At 39.2% G+C, this 21,698-nt stretch overlaps 1 protein-coding gene across 2 annotated transcripts in view; it reads left to right on the top strand.

Moving 5' to 3' along the window:
• The first annotated feature begins 8,102 nt into the window (after positions 1-8,102).
• Positions 8,103-21,698, top strand: part of PPM1B (protein phosphatase, Mg2+/Mn2+ dependent 1B) — a 72,344-nt gene continuing 58,748 nt past the window's right edge. For both annotated transcript variants that reach the window (XM_040623519.1, XM_040623518.1), the window contains exon 1: positions 8,103-8,550. The gene's annotated coding sequence lies outside the window, so the exon portion shown is untranslated. The remainder of the gene's footprint in view (positions 8,551-21,698) is intronic.

Genomic DNA, 21,698 nt, shown 5'->3' with positions numbered 1-21,698 from the left:
AGAAAAGGTAATGGCATGGGAAAGAGAGGGCTGGACATATTAAAGAGTACTGGTGTGTGCAAAGACTTCTTGGTTTTGCCTCTGCTTGGATTTATTTTCATCTGTGCAGAGATAAAACAGAAATATAAGAGTTTATAAATGTTAATGTGGCATGTTTCTGGGCAGCAGTGTGCCAATGCCAGGCAATGGATTACAATTAGCCTAAGTCAGTGGTTCTCAAAGTGTGGTCCCTGGACCAAGTACCTTTACAAGGAGGGAAAGGAAAGGAAAGGAGGGTAGAGATAAGAAAGGCAGGCATTTTACCTTCTGGGTCTTTCTTTTGTTCCGTTTCTCCTCATCCCCAGCTCATTAAACCAGCGAAAGCCGGACTACCTTTCGAGCCCGCCTTATGTGGAATATGAGTTAGAGTGCTTCTCAGAGTTTGCTCTCAGGAGTCCTTTGTGCCCTTTCCAATCGTCAGGTACCCAAAGAGCTTTTGTTTGTGTGGGCTATGTCTATAAACATTTATTGTGCTAGAAATTAAAATTGAGAAATTTAAAAATATTTTTTAATTCATAAGAAAAAATAAGCCCATTATGTGTTCACCTAAGTAGAATTTTTTTGGTGAAACAACTGTATTTTCTAAAACAAAAATATCAGTGAGGAAGGAGACATTGTCTTCTGTGTTTACATATCTCTTTAATCTCTGGCTTAATGGAAGACAGTTGGACTCTGTATCTGCTATTGCAGTATGTTGCAATACTGCATGTTACAGAGCCTCTGGAAAGCTCTCTGTCTTCCACTCAAAGAATGACAGTGAACCAGTTAAATAATGTCTTACTATTATCACAAAAATAGTTTTGATCTTGTGGACCCTCAGGGGTCCTCTGACCATACTCCAAGAACTATTGATTTAGTGATCTCTTCCTTTTTTTTTTTTTTAAAGATTTTATTTATTTGACAGAGAGAGAGACAGCCAGTGAGAGAGGAAACGCAAGCAGGGGGCGTGGGAGAGAAAGAAGCAGGCTCCCAGCAGAGGAGCATGATATGGGGCTCAATCCCAGGACTGTGGGATCACGCCCTGAGCCGAAGGCAGATGCTTAACGACTGAGCCACCCAGGCGCCCCTAGAGATCTCTTCTAATATTTTTCTTCTTTGTTTTATAATTTGACTTTCCCTTAACCATAGAAAAAGACTAATTCTGTAACTAGAAGTAAATGGTGTAAATTCAAATATGTCTGTGCTGGATATCTCTTGCTGTCCCTCCAGATGTCCAACTGTCCCTCCACCTTTCTCCCTTCTGTTCTGTAACATAAATCGATAATATCAATCGGCTACAGTACAGTTGGGTTTGACCAAGGGGTAGCCCTGGCAGGAGATCAAAGGAAGAGAGGAGAATGAGGTTGGGGTACTTATTACCGGGGTCAGAGTTCTTGACACAGGACTCTGCACACAACCCTCTCTATGTACTGTTCCTGTGAGCCCTTCCTACCCACATCCGTTCGGGCATAGGTATAATAATGTGCCTCCCTACTACTAGCCCGAGGGGATTAGATTGTATGCTTTAGGTGCCCTGCCGGCACCTTTGGAAATAGTCCCTTTATTATTATATCCTCCTCAAAATTCCTAATTTGAGTGCATCATCTGTTTCTTGCTGAACTCTGATTAATGCAAGCTGAGACAGCTGTAGGACCTTAAGGATAAACTTCAGTTGAAGTATTGCCCATGGCATTGTATCCACTTGATTTTAATGGAAGTTAGAAGGCTGTAAAGTTCTGGTCTCAGAGCCTAAGATCTTCAATGGCTTGGGAAAGAGAGGGCTGGGTGCATTGAAGACCCACTGGAGTCTGCAAAGACTTCTTGGTTTTGCCTCTGCTTGAACTTATTTCCTTTCTTTCTTTTTTCCTTCCTTCCTTCTTTTCATTTTTTCCTTTCCCTTCCTCCCTCCCTCTCGCTTTCTCTCTCTTTCTTTCTTGATTTTATTTATTTATTTATGTTTAAAGTAAGCTCTACATCCAATGTGGGGCTTGAACCCACAACCCCGAGATCAAGAGTTGTATACCGTACCAACTGAGCCAGCCAGGTGCCCCTGCTTGATTTTATTTTCATCTGTGCAGAGAGAAAACAGAAATATAGACGCAAAAACATTTATAAATGCTAATGTGGCTATGTGTCTGGACAGCACTGTACCAATGCCAGGCAATGGATCCCGATTAGCCTAAATCAGTGGTTCTCAAAGTGTGGTTCCTGGACCAGCAGCAGCAGCTGTTACCAAGGAACTTATTAGAAATGCAAATTCTCAAGTCTCATGAGAGACCTACTGAATCGGAAACTCTGGGGGTGGGGCCTAAGAATCCTTGCTCTCACAAGTGCTCCAGGGGGATCCTGATGCTTGGTAAAGTTTGAGAACCTTGACTGTCAGAAACTCCTGACCTCACAGTTCCCTAAGTTGCAGGCCTTGCTTACAGCTAGGGGTGGTCATGTGATTCCCTCACGCCCTACTGCTTTCAACTTGGGCATCTTATCAGAAGCTGCAGCAACCATCTTGCAATCTTGGGGCAACAAGATAATTGTAGAAGCACTGACCCTGACATCACTGTTAACCTCCAAACTTCCTGTTATGTGAAAAAAATGCCATCTCCACCCTCCTGTAATTTAAGCCACTGTTTAGGATTTCTGTTAGCTAAACATACTTCTAACTTTATGACATGGTTTATTAAAAAACTGTCCCCTCATGATGATAAAAACTGTATCAATATTTTAGTGTTGAAATAAGTATTAAATATGTAGCAGAGGGCAACATTCTTACGGATTTTCAAGGTAATTTTTAGCCTGTGTGGCCTAATTCTTGCTGAATCCCAGATACGTTGAGATAAAAGGGCCTTCATCCTAAAGAATTATCTGGACCTATTTCAGACAAACTTTTAAGAGAAACTATGTTGTGGTTTCATTAAAATCAGGGTTGAGACTTTCTAAGAAAGCAGTGGTGGTCAATGAAAAGGAAAAGTTGTTTCCTACTCTACTCACCACACTTCTGACCTGGATGTGTGGGTTGTTTTCTTCACCCTAAGCAATTCTGCCACTAACTACCTGCAGTTAGGGCAGGTCCCACAGGTTGAGGACTCAGTCCTACAAAACTGTCCCCACTTTCAGAGGCCAATCACAAGTCCCAGGCTGTGACCTGTCCTACTGACCACCCGGCTATAAATGGGGATTCCCACAACCCATTCCTCAGAGTTGATAATTTTTCTAGAACTGTTCACAGAACTCAGGAAAGCACTTTACTTACTATCACCAGTTTATATAAAGGATAGAACTCGGGAACAGCCAAATGGAAGAGAGGCACAGGGCAAGCTATGTGGAAGAGGCACAGAGCTTTCTTGGCCTCACTGGGATCGCAACCTTCTCAGCACCTCAATGTGTATGCTAATCCAGGAGTTCTCCAAACCCAGTCATTTAGGGTTTTTATGGGGGCTTCCTTACGTAAGCACGATTGGTTACATCATTGGCCATTGGTGATTAAGTCCATTTCCATCTCCTTGGCCCTCCCCAGAAGTAGGGAGTGAGGCTGAAAGTTCTGACCTTCTCATTACATACTTGCTTCCTCTGGCAAGCAGCTATCCTCTATGAGTTACCTCATTAGCATAAATTTAGGGGTTCAAAAAGTCTTCTTATGGGGCACCAGGCTGGCTCAGTGGTAGAGCATGTGACTCTTGATCTCAGGGTCTTGAGTTCAAGCTCCATGTTGGGCCCAGAGCTTATTTTATTTTATTTTATTTTATTTTATTTTATTTTATTTTATTTTATTTTATTTTATTTTATTTTATTTTATTTTATTTTATTTTATTTTATTTTATTTTATTTTATTTTATTTTATTTTATTTTATTTTATTTTATTTTATTTTATTTTATTTTATTTTATTTTATTTTATTTTATTTTATTTTATTTTATTTTATTTTATTTTATTTTATTTTATTTTATTTTATTTTATTTTATTTTATTTTATAAAAAAAAAAAAAAAAAAAAGGCTTCTTGTAAATAACAAAAATGCTCTTCTTACCTCTATCACTCAAAAAATGATAATGGTTTTAGGAGCTCTCTGCCAGGAGCTGGGATGAAGATTAAATATATATTTCTTATTATATCACAATATCACAGTTGATTAATTTCAAAGGCAGCAGTGCCTATTATTCACCTGACTATTAGTACCTGATTCACAATGAATGCTTAATAAGTATTTGTAGAGTGGAACTGGTGAAAAAAATTTTTTTAAATGAAGAAAACTGGTTTATCAGTGGAATGTTTCCAGTGGTTAAGCGGGGGGTAAATCAATCTGCTCGAATTGGACGACTTGAAGTTTGACACTGGAGCTCCCTGTTAGAGCATAATGGCCTGCACATAACAGGCATATAAATATGCTGAATGAATACATGAAATTTCTTCTATGTGACATATAAAAATTATGATTCAACTGTGACAGCCAATGCATTAGGTGTTCTTACATATCATATCCCGTTTCATCTTTATAATAATTGCACGAAGTAGGCAGTACTGGATTAGCAAGTGTGGGTTTAAGACACCAGCAAAACTGAGGCATCCAAAATTTGGAGACAACTGATAGCTAATGTCTTATTTAGAAAAGAATACCAGGAGTGCCTGGGTGGCTCAGTGGGTTGAGCATCCCACTCTTGGTTTTGGCTCAGCAGGTCATGATCTCAGGGGTCCTGACATGGAGCCCCACATGGGGCTCTGCAGTCAGCAGGGAATCTGCTTGAAAGATTTTCTCTCTCAGCACCCCCCCGCCCCGGTATCTCTCAAATAAAAAGAAAAAGATTTATTTATTTTATTTGATAGAGAGAGCACACATGTACGGGGGAGCAGCAGAGAGAGAGAATCTTCAAGCAGACTCCTCTCTAAGCATGGAGCCCCACAGGGGGCCCAATCTCACGATCCTTGAGATCATGACCTGAGCGGAAACCAAGAGTCCACCGCTACACCCACTGAGCCACCTGGGTGCCCCAACAAATCTTTAAAAAAAATAGGGGCGCCTTCATGGCTCATCGGTTAAATGTCTGACTCTCTGATTTGGCTGAGGTCATGATCTCAGGGTCATGAGATAGGGCCCCACATCAGGCTCTATGATTCTCTCTTTCCCTCTGCCCCTCTCCCTGCATGAGATCGTGTGTGCTCTCTCTCTCTCTCTCGAATGAATGAATGAATGAATAAGTAAAATCTTAAAAAATAAAAATAAAAAGGAACACCAGAGTATGAAAGCCAACGTTGGAAAAATCAGGACTTTTTCTACATTACATTTAGTATCGTTTTCACTCTCTTTTGGATGGTCACTCTCTAAAGCTCTTCAGCTGGCTTCAGAAGATTTTGTGATTCCTATTTACAGAACAACAAAACAAGGCTCAGAGTGCTTAGACTAGCTGCATTCACACAGTAACTGAGCCCCCTGCGATGGTATTCAGTGTATATGATACATTATATGTTTATGATGGTACACACCGGTTTACCTTTTAAATTTGTGAATCTTGTTGGGCTTGCTTTATTGGTTTAGAGTTTTAGTCAAACAAAGCAGACCTAACACCTAAAATTAACCTACAGGTGTTTTGATTCCTACCGTATTCTTAGCCTCTAGAACAATATTCAGTGCATCTATACTTTTAGTGATTGAATGAACGATATGCAATCACCAGCCCACCTAAATGATTGTGCTTTGTATTAGTTTTAGTGTCAACCAAGGGAAAGTGAGAAGGAATCAAGCAGATCAAGAAACTTCTCTGATGCCCTACTGAGATTACCTGGATTCTTAAGACCAGGGTCCTACAGTGTCTCCACTTTTATGATCTTTAGATTCCTATTTTGGAAGCTGGGACTCCTTTCGCCCTATACAAAGTGTGTCAGACAAAGGAGTGTGATTTAAGGGAATTTATTCTATAAGTTATTTAGGACATATTTCCTAAGAACTGATGCTGATAGTGAAGGAGACAAGAGAAAGGCAAAGTCTAAAGGGCCTACTTTTTTTTTTCTTATTATTTTTCCTCCCAACATGAAGAAGTGGGGAAACTAAATTTTAGTCTATGGTATCTCCATTACCTATACTAGAGGATCTCATCATGGGTGTGCATAAAAACCGACCTGGAGAATTTAGAAATTTGCCTTTCTAAGTCTTGTTTCCAGGGTCCCTGATATTACAGGTGTGAGTGGACCCAGGAATCTGTACCCCGGGTGATTATGACACTGGTAGTCCAGCCACCATACTGTAAAAAAACACTATTGTTATGCAAATTTGGAGCATAGCTGCAAAAATCTGAACTGCAATCAAGTCTTTATTTCTGCAGTCGTCACCATGCCCTGGGCAATTGTCCTATTCCTAAATTTGCCCTTATTCCTAAAACATCCACAGCCCCTAAACTGAATAGCACTCTGCTGGGTCTTAGCCTAACTTGTCTGTCCAAACCAGTTTACACAAAAGTGTGAATAAGGTTCAAATCCTTTAAAAGGGCACTTAAAAAAAAAAAAAAGAAAAAAGAAAAAGTATCCTATTTGAATGCTTTCATTACACTTAAGTTTTGTTTCTTTGGTGGGGAATTAACCTGCAATACCTGTTAATCTAATTTGATTGCTGAAGGAATCCTGTCCACGTCCCTCTTCTGCCTATTGAATCATTCCTTCTAAACTTACAGTGCTTTTTGTGAAGCCTTCATCGATAAACTACCCACAGGGACGATCCCTTATGTCACCACCATCTCTTGCATGTTTCAGTGATGGCACCTGTGATCTTGTCCTGGGATTGCCTACTTTAGTTTTGTAGCTCCAGTTCTAGGAACAGTGCCTGCCAAACAGCAGGCGCTCAATAATTGTGGAATGAACGAATGAATGTCAAAGACTAGGCTGAGAGTTTTAAAAATCAACGTTGACTAAGAAACAAAACACGGAAATGTCAAGGGCTGAATGCCAGGCGTTGCAGGCCTAGAAAGAATAAAAATAACCCCTAACAGCACAGAGTCCTCTTGAACGGATCACCTGTTCCATTTTCTCACTTCGCTTTCCGGCGTCTCCTGACACCCAATTTCCCGCTCACTAACTCATTCCCTTCCCTAATGTGGACAGGTCAGGCAGGTAGCCCAGCTCAGCTGCTCTGATTGGTCGGCGATGATTTCATTGTTAGGAAACATCCGGGCTTTTTCCCTCCCCGCAACACCTCCCCCAGAGCCCTGCGTTCCGAGCTTCCCTCTCCCGCGTTCGCCCCACCCGTTGGTTGAAGCAAAACAACTGCCTCTCCCCGGACCGCTTCTTATCCTCGCCTGCGCCATCCCTTCCCGTCTGTACGCCAAAGAGCGGCGTTTATGTTCTCCAATGAGGGCCTAACAGGACTTTGTTAGCCAATCAGCAGCCAACCCCCTGCAATTCCGGGTGGGACTAGGCTTCCACACCTATAACTGGACAGCGCGTTGGCTCCTTTATGGCGCTGGTTTTACGCAAGGCTTAGAGGTCAAAAATAAAGGGGCATGGTTCTCGTAGGACGGGAAGGATCCGCACACACTCTGGATTTGACCGTTTTCGAAGACTAGCCAATCGCTATTCGGATACTTCCCCGCCTTTTGCGCGTTCATTTAAAAAAAGCCAGTGTGACGGACTTGGAAATTGGCTCAGTGACGGACACGCACAGAAAGCCAATGACTGAGGGTTCGGGTCACCCTTTGGGCCAATAAGAAAAGAGAATCGCTAGGGCTCGGTCTTTGCGAGGCGGAGTGCAGGTGGGCGTTATTTGATTGATGGTGATCTCTACTTATGGCTGTTAGGGTGGGTTGGTCCCTAACGCCCAGGGGCGGGGCTGAATGAAGTAAATGGTAATGAAGGGTTGGGTCTCACTCAGTGGGCGGTGTTTGATGGATAGTTGACCTTGCCAATTGAAGGTGGTCACTGATGCCCAATGGGAAATTAGGAACTGAGAGGCGGGGCATTGTGGGCAGGGAACACTAAGTACCAAGGTACGGAGCAGCCGAAGTGGGAGGGAGGGTGATGATTGATGGGCCGTCTGGCTAACCGGGTGCAGGGAGAGGCTGCACCGTCCCAATGGGTGGGAGCTGGGGGCGGGGCTCGCCGAGGGGCGGGGAGGACAGGGTGCGGGGAGGGGGTTGCAGAAGGAGCGGAGCGGCTGCTGCTCAATGGCGGAAAAGCCGCCGGTGCTCTGACCGCCTGGTCCCCCTAGCAGTTGCGGGGGAGTTTCCTGCCGGCGCGGCTGGAGTCTCTGTTTCTCAGGGTTTGGTGGCTGGAAGATGCTCCAGAGAGACGAGGCTGCGGCGGAGGAGGTGGTGGCGGCCGAATCGGCAACGGCGCTAGGGTGGAGAGAAGGCGGCAGCGGCGGCGGCGGCGGCGTGCGGGGCCCGACGGTGTAAACAGCCCCGGAGGCGGCGGAGGCGGTGGCCGAGACCCTGACGGGGAAGCGGCTGCTGAGGCAGGGTCGCTCCTCGGTCGGAAGCCCGGGCTGAGTGCAGCAGGGGGTCTCAGCGGCGGGCGAGAGCGGACGCCCTAGACCTCGCTTCCCTCCGTCGCCCCAGGTAAGGCCGCTCCGCGCCCCGCCGCAGGGGAAACGGCTCGCGGGCACCGCCGAGGCCCCGGACCGTATTCGGGGTGCCGCGGGGCTACGGTCTTGGGCCCTGCCTGCCTAATCCTCGTCTCTTCTGCCTTGGAGCCTGGGGGAGCAGAACGCCGGGCCTGGCTCCTGGGTAGGCCCCTTCCCCAGCCGCCGCCTCCGCGCTCGGTCGAGGCCGGGAGAGGCTCGGGGCAGGGAATTTTACTTTGCTCCAACGCCTGGAAGTAAACTGCTTTCCCCTGTTCTCTGCTTCAGTCTGCGAGCATCTCTTTCACACCAAAACACTGGGGCTACCCCAGGCCTTAACTCATCCCTTCCTGGATCGTGCTTATTTGAAAACCTTACCTTTTTCATTTGTTTCTTCATCAGCCTCTGCCCCACTCTGCGCTCCACTTCACTTCCTTGTTAAATCTTCTTTCTCGCTCTTCTCTCTGTGCGTCTCACCACCACCTTCCTTCTTAGTGGCTTTAAATCGCTTCTTTTCTTAGCCGACTCCAGGCTTCTCTTCCCTTCCTTCCCCAGCGATCCTTTTCGGATGTCATTCTTTTTAACAGAGAGGTTTTTAAATGAAACTTTCACCGCCAGTAACCCAAATCTTCCAGACACCCATTAAGAATAGACTAACCGGCTTTTTGTGGCAGATCAGTTTTTTGTCTTTTTGGTTTTTTGTAATTTAACTGAGCCTAATATCCTTTAAAAAAAAAAAAAGGTATTCTTAAACGTCAGATGCGAAAATGACACCGAGGTAATTTTAAACACGAGGGACTCAATGAATGTTGAAAATAGTTCCTTCATTTTTTAAGTTGCCTGACCTCTAATGTCGGATTTAGCAGATCTAGAACATTTGCCCATCTTATTTGGCAAAACTGCTTCTTAAGCATTTGATAGCCGGCCCAGATTCATCAGTATGCCAGTCGGCTTAAAAACAACGTGAAAACTTTAAAAAGAAGATACTTCATGAGCAACTAACTAGGAAGCTGTTTTCATGAAGTCCCAGTTAAAGACCTTTTAAAATAGGCTCCACATGTTTAATGTATCAAAATAAAGTTGGCTGGAGTCTTGTAAAAAGATTATTTCGGAATTTGAGTAGTCTTAGTGATACATAGCTATTTTGGGAAAAACATTCTTTTTCTGTTAAGAAACCTTTGCAACTGTGATGTGAGAATTACTGAGGTTTATTGTGGGATTAACACAGGAACTCATTTTATTTGAACTACTGCACGGATGTAGAAGTGGTAGGTTGTTTGGGGCAGAGAGTGTTAAGTCCCTATGCTCTGTGAGGTGGAGAAACATGCCATCCAAGCTGAATGTTAGTGGACATTATTTCATTTACTTTCTCTTGTGCAATATTAGAGTTCCTATTGTTGGCCTACTTTTAAATAGAGCATTTCTAAGTAGAGACAAGTTATCTTAATTATCATAGTAGTCTTTTCCAAACGTACAGGCTTTTAAAAAATATGGTTTAAGTTATACTATTAACATTTTAAAGAAATATTTTTTTGTAGGCCTCTTGAATGGGCAGTGTGTTGTTTCAATTGAACTTTTAAAATTTAGTGTTTAGAACAGGGTTTTTTTTGTCAACTTTTTTTCCCCAGGAGTAATCCTGATTTTTACTGTGCTTTTTTTCTCTGTGTCTTTTTTTGTTTTAATGGTTGTTCTTTGTGTTTTTCCCTTTCCTTTATTTTTGCTCTCATAAAGCCTTATCACAGTTTCTACAGTGGCTCTTTATGTTGCTTTATCAGCATTGACTAGTATTTTTATGTGATCTTTCATACCTGTTAGTTAAGATTTCCTCAGTTTTTGTACAATGTCCTTTGAATTTCTTCATGTTGTAATTATCCTCTTAGAAGTGACCAGCAAAGCTTTCAACACCTGTTTTCTCATACCAGGTGTCTGATTTCTGTGAAGACTCCCAACAGTAGGTGAAAGCTCTTAAAGTTTGTCTGATAGTCATGGCAATAAATATTATTTTACATTAGTAATTAACATGTTATAATTATCAAATGTCCCTTAACATTGCATCATCTGAAGCAATGGTACGTCTAAATAGCTGTGCTTCTAAGAATATCTGATTCACAAGTTGAAAAGGTCAGAAAAAGTGGTTTCCTTGTTGAAAATTTATTTTCCTATAATATACATTTTTTTTTTTTTTACAAAGTGTTTTGAATTAAAATTTGGTGCTGATAGACCCTCTTGGCACTCTGGGAAGAGTAGAATTTGCCATAGTGTAGTTTAGTGATTGTGGAGATTCATTACAATCGTTTCGCCATTGGCTCAGTTTTTAAATAAGCCCTTGTAAATGGGTTGGTAAACCTTTCTTTTATTGCACGTGATACTGACAGTGAATTCCCCTCCACCACTCACTGGTATCTATCTACATTGTATGAAAACTTGTATGTTACATGTAACTATTTTAATGTATCTTGTGACATTACCTAGGATTGAAAGTAGTAAAGTAGTCTTAACTCCGTAGTGGTCTTTCATAAGATAAAGTGAATAAAATTAACTTATTAAAATATAACATGTGGTATTTTACTTTTTCTGTGAACTATGCCTTTCACAGTTCACTGACTTTAAGAAAAAATTAGTTGGGAAACAACTGACAGTGTCAGAATAGTTAAGCTTTTTTTAAATTCCAGAATTTGAATAGCAAAATTTATTCAGGTAATACTTAACATAAAATATAAAATTATGGTTAGTGGTAAGAGAATTTGGGGGAATGTGGTTACTTCTGGATATCCGTTGTGTTTTTTTTCCACATTTTATTTGATTCTTTTTATTTTTTTCTTAGCTAATTTCAGAATTTGGGTTGAAACCAAATAATGTATTAGTAACTTTAAAGTTTTATGGTAGAAATATATTTTATATATCACATCAGAATTGTGGATAAAAAGAACCGACTGATTGGGGCTATCAGGTAAAATTCTCAGATACTAGGTAAACCCTGGAAATGTAATCTTACTTTCCATCCCACTATTCTGTACTCAGACTAAACAGTGAGGGGAAATAAGGTAGACTTTGGGAATACTGGTTTTTGTAGTTTTTGCTTGACTTTAAAATTTATAAAATGAAAGGGTCTGTCATCTTCTAGCAACTGATCTTACAAGTATACATGAAGAAAAAGGTACTTCATTATCTTTTTTTTATCCTTACTTTTGTTGATGATACTTGTTTATAACAAAACATTGATTTAAAAGAAAATAACTTTTGATCTTCTAGAGTAATTTAAGTATGTTAATATCTCTGATTTGGAATCTTCTTTCAGATGAAACATTTCTAATGTGGTTTAACCTCTTTTCATAGGCTGGACTTTAAGTTAGAGTTTTCAGTGTTTAAAGCCATATCCTCTCCTTCCCCACTCCCAACCCAAAGAAGACCACCGTTTAGACTAACCTGAGTGATTTGATCACTCAGGTAGTTGAATCAATATTATGATAAAAAGAAGGCTTTACTAAATTCTTGACGGAATGACATTTTCCAAAAGTATAGTCTATACACTGTAGTTTTTCAGATTTTATAAAGACCGTGAGATTTCGTTTTTAGTATCATCTAGCAACCAGAAAACAAATACCATAAGGTAGCTCATTCTTTTTTTTTTTTTTTAATTTTCATTCAGACTTCAGGGTGTGTTATTTCTCCCTTTCAATTTAATGTTAATAACAGACATAAACATTTTGCTCTGGATTATGGTAAGTCATGACATAGAGGAGTTCTCAAGTAAATATTTTCTTTTTTAACTATGGCTAACTTGTAACCACATCTACAATATCTTCTTATTTTTTGGCATGACATATACCTTTTATAATGATAGCTTTTGTATGTAATAACTTACTTAAGTTTAAGAACCCAATAGTTTAACAATCAGTTGTGGTATTTTTAACTTGTTCATATATTTAGACAATTTAACATGGTTTGTAACATTTAAAGCACAGTTCACCAATGTAAAGCTTTTTTCATTTACTAGTTTGATATTAACTTACTAAAAATGGACTCAAAGGGGTTTTTTGTTTTGTTCTGTTTTTTTTTTTTTTTACTATGTTGAAATATATATAATAATTATTGGCTTTAATTTGATTTCTTTCTGAAAATTTAAAGACCTTAAAGCTTGGGAAGATAACCCTTGTTGAAAAAGTTGTTTTACATTCCTTTGAACAAAACAAGACTATTTAATATATGGTCTGGTATTTAGAGGAGAGAAAGATGAACGTTGGAAGATTTCTATTGACTATTAAGGAGCTTGTCTCACTTTTAGAGATGGGACCAGTTATTGGCAGGGGAATAGGCAGGATAAGACCTGTGTCTAGTATTGTTCTGCTTCTTGTCTACGTAGAATGTCCTCCAGTTCAAAATAGGTTGTGTATGTTAAGTGACAGAAACATGAAAAATCTTTTCCTTTGTGGAAAACTTTTTTTTAAATGTGGTTATTATCAGGTATAATCAAGTGTGTAATATAAGAAAAAAACTAAGTGAATGGATTTTGTTTGATAGATAGTATAGACCTGAGAAGCAGGTTTGATAAAAGAGTAATTTGTAAAGTTCTGAAGGATTTCAAAACACTTTAAAGCTTGAGAGTAATGTCACTGATTCTTAAGTCTAATTGCATTTTGTTTTCTTGTTGTAGGTATGTATAAGTGCACTCTTAACATGGAAAAGGGATAGTTAATAGCTGTCCTTATAAGTAGGAGAATCTAGGAGTGTCCATATTGCTCATAGCTACTTAACCTATCTTGGGAAAGAATGTTTCTTTTCCCCTTTTCTCATTAGAGCATTCAATTCTGAGTTAATGAACTCGTATTATCTATTAAATACAGGTGGCCCTTCTTCTGAGCCCCTTACAAAGAGGAAATAATGAACTCGAAGCAACTCTAAATGATAGAATGTATAGAATGTATGGGAGATCAAGGTCAGATATGAGTGGCTTTCCTTTGCTTTTACTTGCTGTAGGCTACCAGCCCTCTAAAAAGTAAAGAATTCCATGTAGTTAATAGTGTTGGTCTGTAGCCACCCCATCCTCAGCCGTTATTTTGGCATTCTCTGAGTGCCTTCTAACATGCAAGGCACCGTTCATGGCTGAAGACTGAACAAAACAGACAAAAATCCCTGCCCTCATAGATTTTACATTCTGATAGCAAACACACTGCCTCAGTTGACATTACAACCGTGCTCCCTTTGTGGATGACTTCAGTTAGGAGTGGACAATTTGGGATGTATGGTGTTTTCTGTAATACACTTAGAAGCTGTGATTAGAGCTTTACTTTTTTTTTTTTTTTTTTAAGTAAGCTCTACATGCAAGGTGGGCATGAACTCAGCACCTGAGATCAACAGTTGTGTGCTCCACTGACTGAGTCAGTCTGGAGCCCCTAGAGCTTTACTATTTATTTTTATTTTAAGTAGGCTCTCCACGCCCAGTGCTGGGCTTGAACTCAGGACCCTGAGGTCAAGACTCAGACACCTAATGACTGAGCCAGCCAAGCCCACAGAGCATTACTATTTTTAACAAAAGAGAGGAAAGAAAAATAAAAGAGGGAAGAGAAGTTTTTCTGTAACAGGACAAAAACCGATACATGGAAAGAGGAAGTAGGAAGGGGGAAATATTGTTGTACCTAAGATTAAAAGGTGAGCCAAAGATAGAAAAGAGATCCCTGTATTAGGCACGAGGGAAGCTGGGGCCTTCAGGTGTTTCCATTTACTGCCCAAGCTTGGATAAATGAGTTCCTAAACAGGAAAATGGGAGAAGGTAGGATAATGGGAGCAGGTAAACAGGACTTTTTAACAAGACTGGTTTAAGTAGCAAGGGATGTACCTATAAAATACATGTTGTCATTTGTGTTTAGAAAAAACCCTGTTGCTGTGTGTGTGCTTTTTGTGAGTATAGCTGGAAGATTAGTGATTGGCCATTAGTGTCTGGAAATACTGTCACTGGTTTGTGACTGTTCCTTCTGTTTTCTGGTTGACAGTTCTGTTGAAGATAGCTGATGGAGCCAGTCTGTCTCAGTTTATTATGCTAAAATTGGTCTGAATATTTGTTACTGCTTTCCTTAATTCTAGAGCTGTGGTGTGTAACTTGAAGTTGTGCCTTTGTTTTTTCCTGCATTGTAAATTTCTGCATGAGGATGTCTTATTGCATGATATGAAGCAGGTGCTTATTTTTCTGTTCTGTACCTTTCCTAGTGATGATCCAGTTTGGTAAAAATGTCTCTTCCTGAGTTTACGCAAACATTGCACATTTAAGATAAGCATGAGAGATCTTTGATCTTTGTTTTTATCTTAATACATAATGGTCTTTTGCTTTCGTTTGTGAGGCATTGAATCAGACTCTCATATGATCTTGCTTGCTGCAGTGAATTGAGATTTTATTTTTTAATTTTAAAGCAAATCAACTAGTGTTTATTTCAGTGCCTCAATATAAAAATGAACACTGGTTCCATTCATGACCTAAGAGACTTCATTTATAATACCCAAATTAAGCCTTCAAATTACTAGTTTCACTTTTAATATATTTTTGTGACTATATTTATCACTTTTATCAAAGTGCTGATGTATATTTTTTTGAACTTTTTTAAGAAGAGATTTTATTTTAGAGAGTGTGAGTGGGGGAGGGACAGAGGAAGAGGGAAAGCATCTCAAGCGGACTTCATGCAGAGTGTGGAGCCAAGCCCGTAGTGGGGCTTGATCTATAGTCCTGAGATCATGACCCGAGCCCAAACCAAGGGTCATATATGCTCAACTGACTGAGCCACCCAGGTGTCCCAGAATTTGAACTTTTTGAATATATTAAATTTAATGCTGTAAGTCAGACCAGGTTCACTAAGCCATTCAACATTTTAGATTAAAACACAAAACAAACCCTTACTTGATAGCTTAAATTATCTCTTGTAACTGGTTTCATGTATACAGTACAGAATTTTATTAAAGCTTTAGTGGTTGTAGGTCCTAAATGTAAGGAAACTGAGTTTAATTTCTTGCTTAATTCATCTGTTCTCAAGTGTTTTGAAGCAAAAATGTGAAAGTGAAATGATAACTTTTGCCTTAATACGTAATAGTGTTCAGTTATACTCTATTTTGTTTTTGTTTTGTGCAATCTTACTAGTTTGTAAGGGAAGTAGAAGTTTGGAAGGATTAGTGATGATTTAGATTGCATTATTGCTCTTATCCTACATCTTGAGTCTTTTTCTCAGTGGTAGGTTTGTTTTTTAGTTCAGTTTATTTGCTCTTCTCTTGTGCTTCTGGCTCGCATTGCTTTTTCTGCCTCTGTCTGTGATTTCTTGATTTTTATTTAAGTACAGGGTGGCCACCAGGTTGGGAAGCACAGATGCATAGACAATAAATGGTTTATTCATGTTCCAGTACAGAATGTTAGAATAATATCTATATTTTCGGACTTTCTCGTGACCCCACAGGCTGGCATTCTTGTAAGTTTTTATTCAGGCATATATTGCATAGGTAAATGATGGAGTCGAATATAAGGTATATTCTGAATAGAAAGGAGAAGAGATGCATAGTTAAATTATAGAGAGCTAGCTGGAATAACATTGACTCTGCATTTTTGGTAGGACTGAAACAATCTAACAAAGATCAGTCTGAGATTTAATTGGTTGTCAGATATTTTTGCTGACAAAGTTTGGGACATGCTGTATAGCAGTGACTTCAGGAGTATACCAAATGAAAAATGGTCAGAGGAATTGACCAAATGGTCATGACGTTAGGAGACTGTGTTTTTAGGCCTAAACTGTAATGCCTCGGTAATAATAAAATCCTTCTTAGTCACATGTGAATGAACACCATTCTACACCCATAGATATAGGTGAGAATTACTTGTTCACAAAAATGCATGAGGCTTCTTGTCAGCACATTTAGATATGTATTTCTGAATTTTTTGCTACTTTATGCATTTAGGTAATGTTGTAGGATGCTTAGCACAGTTTACTTGTGTGCGTTTTTAAGTGTATATTAAATGTAAGAAGGCTTTATACTTGGAGTGGATTATGTTTCTGGAAAAAGCTGCAAGAGGATGATGATTGGGAGCATTGACACTAAAGTCAGACTGCTTGGATTTGAATTCCTGCCCCATCACTCCGTAGATGGGTAACTTAAAGCAAGTTACTTACTGCCTCTAAACCTCAATTTTCTCATTTGTAAAGTGAATGATAATATATGTATATTTTTTAAATTATTTTTTTAAAAAAATATTTTAAGTAATCTCTGCAGCCGACGTGGGGCTTGAACTCACCATCCTGAGATCAAGAGTCACGTGCTCTACCAACTGAGCCAGCCAGACGCCCCAGAATAATATAGTTCATAAAATTGTTAGATTGAGACAGTCCATGTAAAGCCATTACTATAGAGCCTGGCACATACAGTCACTAACATTCGAGTGCTTTCTATTGCTGTTACTACTGCTGCTACTACTACTACTGCAACTACATGATACATAGTAGGTTGAAAGAGTATCTAACCTAGGAGGCAGAAGACCCAGTTTGAGGTTCACATAGAAACTAATAATGATTCTGTGACTTTGCAAGTTACTTATTCTTTCTAGGATTTGTAGTTTTAATTTGCAGTATAATAGTTTTACCTGAGTTAGAACAGAGGGCTGGACCGTATGATATTTTGAGGTCCTTTTGACTCTAAAATTGAGAGTTCTGTTCTAAGATTCTCATTTTCTATTTAGAGTGTAAGCTACATAAGGGCAACAACCGTGTTGGTTATCTATGCGGCTTTATCCATGTATCTACATTATATCTGTTGTATCTGTAAATACTTGCTGAGTAAAGCTTACCATAGAAACAGTATCTTTTAAGTTTTTCTTTTTTTAAGTTTATTTATTTAAGTAATCTCTACACCCAACGTGGGGCTCCAATTCATGCCCGGGAGATCCAGAGTCGCCTTTTCACTGACTGAGCCAGTCAGGCGCCCAGAAACAGTATCATTTAATGACAGGAGACTAAGGAGTAGGATGAGGGGAGAGAGAGGTTTACATTCCTTCTCAAGAACTAGATGCTTAGGGGCGCCTGGCTGACTCAGTTGGAAGAGCAAGGAATTCTTGATCTTGGGCTCGTGAGTTCAAGACCCACATTGGGTGTAGAGATTTCTTTAAAAATAAATAAATAAACTTAAAAAAAAAACCCAACTAGATGCTTAGTTTTTTAAAGGTATGGATACAAATTTCCTGCTGTTCAGTTTTTATTTAGTAAATAAATATTGTCTGCTAGCATTAGGCACTTTGGGGAACAAAGTTTATTTGAATCTGCCATCTGGAGGAGTGAGGGGGTAAAACATGTATATGATTAATTAAATATACAAGGTAATAAGTAAAAATGCTATAAGGGAATTATAGGTATATTCATATATTAAGAATCTTTCTAAACTATAAAATTCAAATGGCAGTATTATTAGAGTATTTTGTAATTGTTGTCTTGTTTTTGCTTTTAGAAAGCAGAAAAAAAACATCAGGGTCATGAACTTGAGAAGTTTCTTTTGGGCCAAATTTGATATATAACCTTGAGAATGTTGGGGGCGACTTAAAACTAGTATTTGTGAAGGAGAGTGATGAATAAAATTTAATAAACTAACAATCTCACAATGCATTTTTGCCTTTTTATGAAAAATTCTTTTGTAGAAGCGTAGTTGACATACAGTGCCATATTTATGAAAATTTTTTTTAGTTTATGAAAATTTTTAATCCTATAGAACGTTGTAACAGTATACTGAGTACCTATATACCCACACTTAAATTCAACAGTATTTATATTTTTTACCATATTTGCTTTATACAATCTTTGCTGAACCATTTAAAAAAGTAAATTACAGACATTGTGTCACTTCACCTCTAAAACCTTAAATATGAATCTCCCCCTAAAATGACATTTTCTTCCTACCTACAGTAGTGTAGGTATCTATCTACACTAGACAATTATCTAATCCCCAGGAGTCATCTAATCCCCAATCCATACACAGATTTCCCCAGTTAGGTCAAAAATGACTTCCACAGCTTTTCCCTTCCACACCAGAGTCCAGTGAAGGATCATGCCCTGGTATACTGCCTTTGCTGTTGGGTCTCAATTCTCTTTTAAATGTAGACACCTACCTAAAAAGTGACCCTCTTTTTGAAGAGACTGATTATCTTGTAAAATGTCGTATATTCAGAATTTGTCTGATTGTTTCTCTGAGGTCAAAACTTATTCCTTTGTCTTCTATAAGCTTTTACATTAGAGCTAGAGACTTGAGTTAAATTCAGTTTAAACATTTTGGCCGGGAGACTTCATGGTTGATGCTGCTTCATATTACATCACATCAGGAGGCACAGAATGCCTGATTGTCACAGGATTAGTGGGGCTAAATTTGATCACAGGTGAAGTTGGTGATTGCTAGATGTCCCCATAGACAAGGAACATTTTCTCTTTTGTGGTTATCAGGTAAATTGTGGCATATTTTATTACCATGCAAATCCATTTCTCCTTCAGAATTTTACTTAATGGATTTAGTGGTTTCTTTTTTTTTTTTTTTTAAGATTTTATGTACTTGTCAGAGAAAGCGTGAGCGTGGGAGTGAGCACAAGTTGGGGGGGGGGAGCAGCAGGCCAAGGAAGAAGCAGTCTCCCTGCTGGGCAAGGAGCCCAATGTGGGGCCCGATCCCAGAACTCTGGGATCATGACCTGAGCCACCCAGGTGTCCTCCTTTTTTTTTTTTTTTTTAAGTTTTTATTTTTTAAGTAATTTCTCCACCCAGTGTGGGGCTTGAACCCATCTCCCTGACGTCAAGAGTCACACGCTGTCCCGACTGAGCTATCCAGGCACCCCATGATTTCTTTTTTGAAGATGAATCTGGACAGGGGTTCTAGGGGTCAGCTAGCTATGACTCATTGGCCAAATTTTGTCTCCTGCCTGTTTTTGTAGATAAAGTTTTATTAAAACACAGCTATACTCATTTGTTTACATATTGTCTGTGGCTGCTTTCCCACTGCTGTGGCAAGTTGAGTAGTTGCAACAGAAACCATATGGCCCTGCACAGCCCCAAATACTTACTTTTTGGTTTTTTAAAGAAAAGTTTTGCTGAACCCTGATTTAGTCCCCTTTTTCTCATTGTAATAGTAGTAGAGGTATAAAATTGGTGTTTATATATTTGGTATTCATTCATGTAGTTGGTGTTTATATGTAGCTTCTGTACCCTGATGTTCAAGGTATAACTGCTTCTAACGTGGTGAAAATTGGGAAGTTTTTGCTTATTTCTCCAAAACCATAAAGTATGGTGCTGTACATGGTCCATAAAATCATATGTTAAAAGGAATAAAACGTTATAAAGAGTAATGAACACCAAAGTACCCACTACCCAGCTTAGTTTAGGATACAGGACATTCCAGGGGACACCTGAGTGGCTCAGTTGATTGAGCATCTGCCTTTGGCTCAGGTCATGATCCCAGGAGACCAAGTCCTGCATCAGGCTCCTTGCTCAGTGAGGAGCCTGCTTCTCCCTCTGCCTGTAGGTCTCTGTGCTTATGCTCTCCCTCTCTCTCTCTGGCAAATAAATCAATAAAATATTTTTTTAAAAAAAGGATATAGGACATTCCAGCATACTTGAAACCCTCTGTTACCTTTACAGATTCCATCCGTCCTTTCCCACTGTCCTGAATTTTGTGCCTACCCTCACATATATGATCTCTGTGTATGTATCTATCTCTAAATAGGTATACTACACTTAGGTCAAGCTCTTAAGAGATTTTATAGTTTTTGTGCGTGATCATATATGGAATGCCTCTTCATGTAATTTGCTTTTTTAACATTTTTGCGAAGTTCTTCCTTGTTGCTCTATTCCTCTCAAATAGTATTGCATACGTATTGTATAGTATTCCATCATATGATTATAACACATTTAGTCTAGTCGCTTTGGATGGACATTTGGATTATTTTTGTAATTGCAAACAATTGTGTTAAAATATAATTTACATGTCTTTTGATATATATATGTGTGAGAGTTTCTCTAGAGCACATACTTAGGGGTATAATTGCTGAATTGTAGACTTTTCTCATCGTACAACCTACCAAGGTATTTCCAAAATTCTCTCCAAAGTGGTTGTAGCAATTTATGCTCCACAAAAGGTATACTGAAGTTTCTGTTGCTCTATATCAATATCAGACTGTCTTACATGAATGCAACATTGGCCATACATGTAACTTAAAATTTTCTTTCTTTCTTTTTTTTTAAGATTTTATTAATTTGTCAGAGAGAGAGAGAGAGCATGCGCGCACAAGCGTAACTTAAAATTTTCTGGTAGCCACTTTAACAAAAAGGAGGTGAAAGTAATTTTAATAATATATTTTATCTGGTATATTGAAGATAGCATTTCAATATGTAAACAATAAAAATTAATGAGGTATTTTTGCATTTTTTAATTAAATTCTTTGAAATATGTATTACCAGTTTGGATTAGCCATGGTTCAAATTCTTTTTTTTTTTTTTTTTTTAAAGATTTTATTTATTTATTTGACAGAGATAGAGACAGCCAGCGAGAGAGGGAACACAAGCAGGGGGAGTGGGAGAGGAAGAAGCAGGCTCCCAGCGGAGGAGCCCGGTGTGGGACTCGATCCTGAAACGCTGGGATCACGCCCTGAGCCGAAGGCAGACGCCCAACGTCTACACTACCCAGGCGCCCCAGCCGTGGTTCAGATTCTTACTAGCCACATGTGGCTACTAGCTCTTATATCAGACAGACATATGTCCTTGTCTACATTTGGTGTTGAGAATTTTTTTTTCTTCAATCTACATTTGGTGTTGAGAAAAATGCTGTTTCATTGTGACTTTAATTTTGCATTTTCCTTATTAGGAAATTTGCATTTTCCTATTACTAATGAGGGTGAGCATTCTCATGCGTTTAGTGTCCATTTGAATTTCTTTTTGTGTGTATTTGCTATTATCATTTGGTCTGTTTTTTTTTTTTTTTTTTTTAAGGTTCTATTTTTAAGTAATCTCTACCCCCATCGTGAGGCTGGAACTTATAAACCCCAGATCAAGAGTCAGCAGCCTCCACCAACTGAGCCAGCCAGGTGTCCCACATTTTTTTTTTTCTTAAAGACAAAATCTTGTAGGCATAAATAACGGATTTTCTTTGCCCTTGGAA

Source organism: Ursus maritimus, unplaced genomic scaffold, assembly GCF_017311325.1.
Source record: "Ursus maritimus isolate PB19 unplaced genomic scaffold, ASM1731132v1 scaffold_6, whole genome shotgun sequence".
Classification (NCBI taxonomy): Eukaryota; Metazoa; Chordata; class Mammalia; order Carnivora; family Ursidae; genus Ursus; species Ursus maritimus.
The sequence above is the reverse complement of the archived record's forward strand: the minus strand, read 5'-3'. Positions and strand labels throughout refer to the sequence as shown.